This window comes from Oncorhynchus tshawytscha, unplaced genomic scaffold (genome assembly GCF_018296145.1).
Source record: "Oncorhynchus tshawytscha isolate Ot180627B unplaced genomic scaffold, Otsh_v2.0 Un_contig_5355_pilon_pilon, whole genome shotgun sequence".
NCBI classification, from domain to species: Eukaryota; Metazoa; Chordata; class Actinopteri; order Salmoniformes; family Salmonidae; genus Oncorhynchus; species Oncorhynchus tshawytscha.
This window is the reverse complement of record NW_024609447.1, coordinates 10646-22187: the sequence shown is the minus strand read 5'-3', so window position 1 is coordinate 22187 and position 11542 is coordinate 10646.

Sequence of the window (11542 nt, the reverse complement as noted above, 5' to 3'; positions counted from 1 at the left end):
ATCTACTGGGTGAAATTCCACAGTGTGCCATCAAAGCAGCAAGATTTGTGACCTGTTGCCACGAGAAAAGGGCAACCAGTGAAGAACACGCACCATTGTAAATACAACTCATATCTATGCTTATTTATTTTATCTTGTGTCCTTTACCATTTGTACATTGTTAAAACACTGTATATATATATATATATATATATATATATATATATATAATATGACATTTGTAATGTCTTTATTGTTTTGAAACTTCTGTATGTGTGATGTCTACTGTTAATTTTTTATTGTTTATTTCACTTTATATATTATCTACCTCACTTGCTTTGGCAATGTTAACATATGTTTCCCATGCCAATAAAGCCCTTGAATTGAATTGAATTGAGAGGGAAAGGGAGAGAGGAGAGAGGAGAGGAAGAGGGAGAGGGAGAGGGAGAGAGAGAGAGAGAGAGAGAGAGAGAGAGGGAAAGGGAAAGGGAGAGAGGAGAGAGAGAAGGAAAGGGAGAGGGAGAGAGGGACAACCTACCAGTTTGTTAGAGGTGTAGACTACCTACCAGTATGTTAGAGGTGTAGACTACCTACCAGTATGTTAGAGGTGTAGACAACCTACCAGTATGTTAGAGGTGTAGACAACCTACCAGTATGTTAGAGGTGTAGACAACCTACCAGTATGTTAGAGGTGTAGACTACCTACCAGTATGTTAGAGGTGTAGACTACCTACCCGTATGTTAGAGATGTAGACTACCTACCAGTATGTTAGAGGTGTAGACTACCTACCAGTATATTCCCAGCGTTAGGTATAGACGTGTATAGTACCTACCAGTATGATAGAGGTGTAGACTACCTAACAGTATGTTAGAGATGTAGACTAGCTACCAGTATGTTAGAGATGTAGACTACCTACCAGTATGTTAGAGATGTAGACTACCTACCAGTAGAGGTGTTACCTAACAGTATGTTAGAGGTGTAGACTACCTACCAGTATGTTAGAGATGTAGACTAGCTACCAGTATGTTAGAGATGTAGACTACCTACCAGTATGTTAGAGATGTAGACTACCTACCCGTATGTTAGAGATGTAGACTACTACCAGTAGAGGTATAGACTACCTACCCGTATGTTAGAGGTATAGACTACCTACCAGTAGAGGTATAGACTACCTACCAGTATGTTAGAGATGTAGACTACCTACCAGTATGTTAGAGATGTAGACTACTACCAGTAGAGGTATAGACTACCTACCAGTATGTTAGAGGTGTAGACTACCTACCAGTATGTTAGAGATGTAGACTACCTACCAGTATGTTAGAGATGTAGACTACCTACCAGTATGTTAGAGGTGTAGACTACCTACCAGTATGTTAGAGATGTAGACTAGCTACCAGTATGTTAGAGGTGTAGACTACTACCAGTAGAGGTGTAGACTACCTACCAGTATGTTAGAGGTGTAGACTACCTACCAGTATGTTAGAGATGTAGACTACCTACCAGTATGTTAGAGGTGTAGACTACCTACCAGTATGTTAGAGGTGTAGACTACCTACCAGTAGAGGTGTAGACTACCTACCAGTATGTTAGAGGTATAGACTACCAACCAGTATGTTAGAGGTGTAGACTACCTACCAGTATGTTAGAGGTGTAGACTACCTACCAGTACATTAGAGGTGTAGACAACCTACCAGTATGTTAGAGGTGTAGACTACCAACCAGTATGTTAGAGGTGTAGACTACCTACCAGTATGTTAGAGGTGTAGACTACCTACCAGTATGTTAGAGATGGAGGACAGGGTTAGGGAGACATCAGGGGTGAGGGTTAAGAAGATAAAAAGAGATGTGGAGGGTATATGAAGACAGATGTGGAGGGTATATGAAGACAGATGTCGAGGGTATATGGGGCGAGATGTGGAGGTTATATGGGGAGAGATTTGGGGGGTATATGAAGACAGATGTGGAGGGTATATGGGGAGAGATATGGAGGGTATATGGGGAGAGATGTGGAGGGTATATGGGAAGATATGTGGAGGGTATATGTGGGAGGGGACAGTACGAAGAGATGTGGAGGGTATATGGGGAGAGATGTGGGGGTATATGGGGAGGGGGCAGTAAGAAGAGATGTGGAGGGTATATGTGGGAGAGATGTGGGGGTATATGGGGAGAGATGTGGAGGGTACATGGGGAGAGATGTGGGGGTATATGGGGAGAGATGTGGAGGTAATATTGAGAGGGATGTGGGGGTATATGGGGAGAGATGTGGGGGGTATATGGGGAGAGATGTGGAGGGTATATGGGGAGGGATGTGGGGGTATATGAGGAGAGATTTGGAGGGTATATGGGGAGAGATGTGGGGGGTATATGGGGAGAGATGTGGAGGTAATATGGCGAGGGATGTGGGGGTATATGGGGAGAGATGTGGAGGGCATATGGGGAGGGGGACAGTAAGAAGATATGTGGAGGATATATGGGGAGAGATGTGGAGGGTATATGGGGAGAGATGTGGAGGGTATATGGGGAGAGATGTGGAGGGTATATGGGGAGAGATGTGGAGGGCATATGGGGGAGGGGGACAGTAAGAAGATATGTGGAGGGTATATGGGGGAGGGGGACAGTAAGAAGAGATGTGGAGGGTATATGGGGAGAGGGACAGTACGAAGAGATGTGGAGGGTATATGGGGAGAGATGTGGGGGTATATGGGGAGAGATGTGGAGGGTATATGGGAAGAGATGTGGAGGGCATATGGGGAGGGGGACAGTAAGAAGAGATGTGGGGGGCATATGGGGAGGGGGCAGTAAGAAGAGATGTGGAGGGTATATGGGGAGAGGGACAGTACGAAGAGATGTGGAGGGTATATGGGGAGAGGGACAGTACGAAGAGATGTGGAGGGTATATGGGGAGAGATGTGGAGGGTATATGGGAAGAGATGTGGAGGTAATATGGGGAGGGATGTGGAGGGTATATGGGGAGAGGGACAGTACGAAGAGATGTGGAGGTAATATGGGGAGAGATGTGGAGGGTATATGGGGAGAGATGTGGAGGGCATATGGGGAGAGATGTGGAGGGTATATGGGAAGAGATGTGGAGGGTATATGGGGAGAGATGGGGAGGTTATATGGGGAGAGATGTGGAGGGTATATGGGGAGAGATGTGGAGGGTATTTGGGGAGAGATGTGGAGGGTATATGGGGAGGGATGTGGAGGGTATATGGGGAGAGATGTGGGGACATATGGGGAGAGATGTGGAGGTAATATGGGGAGGGATGTGGGGGTATATGGGGAGAGGGACAGTAAGAAGAGATGTGGAGGGTATATGGGGAGAGATGTGGAGGGTATATGGGGAGAGATGTGGGGGTATATGGGGAGAGATGTGGAGGTAATATGGGGAGGGATGTGGGGGTATATGGGGAGAGGGACAGTAAGAAGAGATGGGGAGGGTATATGGGGAGAGATGTGGAGGGCATATGGGGAGAGATGTGGAGGGTATATGGGAAGAGATGTGGAGAGTATATGGGGAGAGATGTGGAGGGTATATGGGGAGAGATGTGGAGGGTATTTGGGGAGAGATGTGGAGGGTATATGGGGGAGAGATGTGGGGGGTATATGGGGAGAGATTTGGAGGGTATATGGGGAGAGATGTGGAGGGTATATGGGAAGAGATGTGGAGGGTATATGGGGAGGGGGCAGTAAAAAGAGATGTGGAGGGTATATGGGGGAGGGGGCAGTAAGAAGAGATGTGGGGGGTATATGGGGAGGGGGCAGTAAGAAGCGATGTGGAGGGTATATGGGGGAGGGGGCAGTAAGAAGAGATGTGGAGGGTATATGGGGAGAGATGTGGAGGGTATATGGGGAGAGATGTGGAGGGTATATGGGGAGGGGGACAGTAAGAAGAGATGTGGAGGGTATATGGGGAGGGATGTGGAGGGTATATGGGGAGGGATGTGGAGGGTATATGGGGAGAGATGTGGGGGGTATATGGGGAGAGATGTGGAGGGTATATGGGAAGAGATGGGGAGGGTATATGGGGAGAGATGTGGAGGGTATATGGGGAGAGATGTGGAGGGTATATGGGGAGAGATGTGGAGGGTATATGGGAAGAGATGTGGAGGGTATATGGGGAGAGATGTGGAGGGTATATGGGGAGAGATGTGGAGGGTATATGGGGAGAGATGGGGAGGGTATATGGGAAGAGATGGGGAGGGTATATGGGGAGAGATGTGGAGGGTATATGGGGAGAGATGGGGGGTATATGGGGAGAGATGTGGAGGGTATATGGGGAGAGATGTGGAGGGTATATGGGGAGAGATGTGGAGGGTATATGGGGAGAGATGGGGAGGGTATATGGGAAGAGATGGGGAGGGTATATGGGGAGAGATGTGGAGGGTATATGGGGAGAGATGTGGGGGTATATGGGGAGAGATGTGGAGGGTATATGGGGAGAGATGTGGAGGGTATATGGGGAGAGATGGGTAGGGTATATGGGGAGAGATGGGGAGGGTATATGGGGAGAGATGTGGAGGGTATATGGGGAGAGATGTGGGGGGTATATGGGGAGAGATGTGGAGGGCATATGGGGAGAGATGGGGAGGGTATATGGGGGAGAGATGTGGGGGTATATGGGGAGGAATGTGGAGGGTATATGGGGAGAGATGTGGAGGGTATATGGGGAGAGATGTGGAGGGTATATGGGGAGAGATGTGGAGGGTATATGGGGAGGGGGACAGTAAGAAGAGATGTGGAGGGTATATGGGGAGGGATGTGGAGGGTATATGGGGAGGGATGTGGAGGGTATATGGGGAGAGATGTGGGGGTATATGGGGAGAGATGTGGAGGGTATATGGGAAGAGATGGGGAGGGTATATGGGGAGAGATGTGGAGGGTATATTGGGAGAGATGTGGGGGTATATGGGGAGAGATGTGGAGGGTATATGGAAAGAGATGTGGAGGGTATATGGGGAGAGATGTGGAGGGTATATGGGGAGAGATGTGGAGGGTATATGGGGAGAGATGGGGAGGGTATATGGGAAGAGATGGGGAGGGTATATGGGGAGAGATGTGGAGGCTATATGGGGAGAGATGTGGGGGTATATGGGGAGAGATGTGGAGGGTATATGGGGAGAGATGTGGAGGGTATATAGGGACAGATGGGGAGGGTATATGGGGAGAGATGGGGAGGGTATATGGGGAGAGATGGGGAGGGTATATGGGGAGAGATGTGGAGGGTATATGGTGAGAGATGTGGAGGGTATATGGGGAGAGATGTGGGGGTATATGGGGAGAGATATGGAGGGTATATGGGGAGAGATGTGGAGGGTATATGGGGAGAGATGGGGAGGGTATATGGGGAGAGATGTGGAGGGTATATGGGGAGAGATGTGGGGGTATATGGGGAGGGGGGTGGTTGGAAAAAGGAGTAGAGAGGAAATGGAAGGAGAAACCAAGAGAGGAATCCACAGCCAGAAAGACAGAGAGAGAAGAGGAAACCAGAAGAACAGTATGTAGGAGCAGAAGAACAAGGAAAAGAGACGTGAATGAGGTTTAATTACCTAAAGTTAAAACAAGGAGACAAAGAGGAAAGGAGTGTTAGAAGAGAGGGAACGAGAGGAGGGAACGAGAGAGAGAGAGAGAGAGAGAGAGAGAGAGAGAGGATTAGAAGGAGGAAGTAGAAGAAGGAGCTGAGAGAGGGATGAGAAGAAGGAGCTGAGAAGAGAGGATGAGAAGAGAGATGAGAAGAGATGAGAAGAGATAAGGATGAGAAGATAGAGGGAGGAGAAGAGAGGGATGAGAAGAGATGGGATGAGAGAGATAAGATGAGGATGAGAAGAAGAGAGGGATGAGAAGAGGGATGAGAGGATGAGAAGAGAGGGATGAGAAGAGAGGGATGAGGAGAGAGAAGGATGAGAAGAGAGAGGGATGAGAAGAGAGGGATGAGGAGAGAGAAGGATGAGAAGAGAGAGGATGAGAAGAGAGGGATGAGGAGAGAGAAGGATGAGAAGAGAGAGGGATGAGACGAGAGGGATGAGAAGAGAGGGATGAGTTTCACGGTGTGTTTGGAGAAGGATAGCCGACTGTGAGCCCAGCAAACCGGAAACATTCCCAGAACATGAGCTAAGATTCCCCACTAGGTTCTAGATAGGGTGTTATCTAAGGATTATAACATCACGAAAACATTCAAATAATGTTTTGATATCAACATTAAAAAATGATGTATTCACTAAAATGTTGTGCACGACATCTGTAAAAACCACCACAGAACATTCCTCAAACGTTCTCATTAGGTTTCCAGGTAATGTAATAACACAATGTACCAGTAATGTTTTCACTGAAAACCAAAATTGGTTCTGTGCAAGTTCTCGGAACATTCGTTAGGTTGCAGCAAAAGTTCACATAACACAAAAACTACGACCTTCTTCTCCCTGTGGGCATTCTCTCCCTGTCCCTCTCCGTCTCTCCTCTGTCTCTCTCTTTTATCTCCTCCCTCGCTCAACCTTTCATCCCCTCCCTCGCTCAACCTTTCATCCCCTCCCTCGCTCTCCTTTCCAGCCATACCTCGCTCTCCTTTCATCTCCTCCCTCGATCTCCTTTTACCCCTCCCTCGCGCTCCTTTTACCCCTCACTCGCTCTCCTTTTACTTCTCACTTGCTCTCCTTTCCTGCCCTTCCTCGCTCTCCTTTTATCCCATCCCTCACTCTCCTTTCATGCCATCCCTCACTCAGTCTCTTCCTCCTTGCCTATCTTCTTTATGATCTCTCTCACACTCTGCACATCCCCTGTCCTCTCCTCCCCGGTCCTCTCCTCCACTGTCCTCTCCTCCCCTGTCCTCTCCTCCCCTGTTCTCTCCTCCCCTGTCCTCTCCTCCCCTGTTCTCTCCTCCCCTGTCCTCTCCTCCCCTGTTCTCTCCTCCCTGTTCTCTCCTCCCCTGGTCTCTCCTCCCCTGGTCTCTCCTCCCCTGTTCTCTCCTCCCCTGTTCTCTCCTCCCCTGTTCTCTCCTCCCCTGGTCTCTCCTCCCCTGGTCTCTCCTCCCCTGGTCTCTCCTCCCCTGGTCTCTCCTCCCTGGTCTCTCCTCCCCTGTTCTCTCCTCCCCTCTTTCCCTGTTGAGGTGTGTGTAATTGATATATCCTGAGTGGGTTTACGTGTAAGGACTACGTGTTTCATAATGCATCATTAATCAATAGCAGGAAGGCCTCACAGTCCCAATTACCTACTGAAACACACACACAGGCTGAAGACAAACTCACGAATGCCAAGCCGGGGTGCTGCAATGTGACTGTCGTCATGGAGACCGAGGGGAAATGACAGTGACATGGAGGTGTGTGTGTGTTTGTTTAGTCAGGGATTCATGCTGAGACATCTTTCCCAGATGAGCCCTGCATTACCACATCACTAAACCACAGATACACTATACATATCTATAAACACATCACTACACTATACATATCTATAAACACATCACTACACAATACATATCTATAAACACACTACACAATACATATCTATAAACACACTACACAATACATATCTATAAACACATCATTACACTATACATATCTATAAACACATCACTACACTATACATATCTATAAACACACACTACACAATACATGTCTATAAACAGATACACTATACATATCTATAAACACATCACTACACTATACATATCTATAAACACACTACACTATACATATCTATAAACACATCACTACACTATACATATCTATAAACACACTACACTATACATATCTATAAACACATCACTACACAATACATATCTATAAACACATCACTACACTATACATATCTATAAACACACTACACTATACATATCTATAAACACATTATAAACACATCACTACACTATACATATCTATAAACACATCACTACACTATACATATATATAAACATCACTCACTACACTATACATATCTATAAACACATCACTACACTATACATATCTATAAACACACTACACTATACATATCTATAAACACACTACACTATACATATCTATAAACACACTACACTATACATATCTATAAACACATCACTACACTATACATATCTATAAACACATCACTACACTATACATATCTATAAACACACTACACTATACATATCTATAAACACACTATCTATACATATCTATAAACACTACACTATACATATCTATAAACACACTACACTATACATATCTATAAACACACTACACTATACATATCTATAAACACACACTACACTATACATATCTATAAACACACTACACTATACATATCTATAAACACATTTATACACTATACATATCTATAAACACATCACTACACTATACATATCTATAAACACATCACTACACTATACATATCTATAAACACACTACACTATACATATCTATAAACACACTACACTATACATATCTATAAACACATCACCACATAACTAAACCACAGATACACTATACATATCTATAAACACATCACTACACTATACATATCTATAAACACACTACACTATACATATCTATAAACACACTACACTATACATATTTATAAACACACTACACTATACATATCTATAAACACATCACTACACTATACATATCTATAAACACATCACTACACTATACATATCTATAAACACATCATTACACTATACATATCTATAAACAGACTACACTATACATATCTATAAACACATCACTACACTATACATATCTATAAACACACTACACTATACATATCTATAAACACACTACACAATACATATCTATAAACACACTACACTATACATATCTATAAACACATCACTACACTATACATATCTATAAACACATCACTACACTATACATATCTATAAACACACTACACTATACATATCTATAAACACATCACTACACTATACATATCTATAAACACACTACACTATACATATCTATAAACACACTACACTATACATATCTATAAACACACTACACTATACATATCTATAAACACACTACACTATACATATCTATAAACACACTACACTATACATATCTATAAACACATTTATACACTATACATATCTATAAACACACTACACTATACATATCTATAAACACATCACTACACTATACATATCTATAAACACATTTATACACTATACATATCTATAAACACATCACTACACTATACATATCTATAAACACATCACTACACTATACATATCTATAAACACATAATACATCTATATATCTATAAGCACATTAATTACAAAACACCCAATCATGTAAAACCACACATTGTTCAGTATAAGGCCCTGTAGCATCCCACTGATGCCCAATCATGTAAAACCACACATTGTTCAGTATAAGGCCCTTTAACATCCCACTGATGCCCAATCATGTAAAACCACACATTGTTCAGTATAAGGCCCTGTAACATCCGACTGATGCCCTAGAGCAGGTGTTCCAGGTGTTCCAGGTGTTACAACGCCGTCAGGGGGGAACGACAAATAAACATGGAACTACATTGATTTGTGGTTCACTTATATTGGGAGTAGTGCCTTTCCTCAGCCACAGTGGGTTATATGTACAAAATAACTATCTCACCCCTCAATGAAACATTACACTCTTGCACGGACATTTAGAAACAAAACATGTCAATTTGAAAAATAAGTCACAGGAGTTTTTCGAGTGAGAATTAAGACAACTTTTGACTAGTAAGACATGTATAAAAGCAGGAGGGGGAGGCTTACAAGCCGAAGAACACCATCCCAACCATGAAGCACTGGTGCACTTCACAAATAGATGGCGTCATGAGGATGGACAATTATGTGGATATATTGAACCAACATCTCAAGACATCAGTCAGGAAGTTAAAGCTTGGTCGCAAATGGGTCTTCCAAATGGACAATGACCCCAAGCATACTTCTAAAGTTGTGTCAAAATGGCTTAAGGACAACAAAGTCAAGGTATTGGAGTGGCCATCACAAAGCCCTGAACTCAATCCTATAGAAAATGTGTGGCCTACAAACCTGACTCAGTTACACCAGCTCTGTCAGGAGGAATGGGCCAAAATTCACCCAACTTATTGTGGGAATCTTTTGAAAGGCTACACGAAACATTTGGCCCAAATTAAACAATTTAAAGGCAATGCTACCAAATACTAATTGAGTGTACGTAAACTTCCGACCCACTGTGAATGTGATGAAATAAATAAAAGCTGAAATAAATCATTCTCTCTGCTATTATTCTGACATTTCACATTCTTAAAATAAAGTGGTGATCCTAACTGAACTAAGACAGGGAATTTTTACTAGGATTAAATGTCAGGAATTGTGAAACACTGAGTTTAAATGTATTTGGCTAAGGTGTATGTAAACTTACGACTTCAACTGTATATTCAATGTGCTGGACAAAATGGAGGCTATGATTATGAAGTCGGAGCTCTTCTGTCTGCATTAATTAACAAGGACAACACACAGGTCTTTCCATCATTCTATAATTTTTCTGTGTGCAAATGAAGTCAAGCTTTCGGACAATGTCAAATGTGATATAGCGAAGCAACCGGGTTGAGTTGGGGGGTGCAATTATGCAGGTACTTTCCCGAAACGGACGACACAAACAAGTGGATTCGTTATCCCTTTCATGCCCTGCCTCCAGTCCACTTACCGATATCTGAACGAGAGAGCCTCATTGAAATTGCAACAAGCGGTTCTGTGAAAATTTTACTTAATCAGAAGCCACAGCCAGATTTCTGGATTGGGCTGCGCTAAGAGTATCCTGTCTTGGCAAATTGCGCTGTTAAGACACTGGTGTCCTTTGCAGCCATGTACCTATGTGAGAGTGGATTCTCGGCCCTCACTAGCATGAATACAGGCACAGACTGTGTGTGTGGAGAAAGACAGAACTCTCTCCAATACAACCCAACATTGCAGAGTTATGTGCACCTTTCAAGCACACCCTTCTCATTAACCTGTGGTGAGTTATTCACCATTTTCGATGAACAAACAAGGTTTTATACATAAGATAGTTAAATGAAGAGCAAAATTATTATATTGTATATCATTATTTGTGCCCTGGTCCTATAAGAGCTCTTTGTCACTTCCCACGAGTCGGGTTGTGACACAAACTGCCACTCATTCTGTTGCATCCTAAAATGCTGGGTTCTTTTACTGAAGACTCCGAAGCAAAATGCTGGGTTCTTTTTACTGAAGACTCCGAAGCAAATTAATAATAAACGGAACACATGTATTTAATGTTCTCCTTAACACATTACAGTCGACTGCTCTATACAGTGTCTTCAGCCCAACCCCCTCTACTTCTACAGTGTCTTCAGCCCAACCCCCTCTACTCTCTACAGTGTCTTCAGCCCAACCCCCTCTACTCTATACAGTGTCTTCAGCCCAACCCCTCTACAGTGTCTTCAGCCCAACCCCCTCTACTCTCTACAGTGTCTTCAGCCCAACCCCTCTACTCTCGACAGTGTCTTCAGCCCAACCCCCTCTACAGTGTCTTCAGCCCAACCCCCTCTACAGTGTCTTCAGCCCAACCCCTCTACTCTATTCAGTGTCTTCAGCCCAACCCC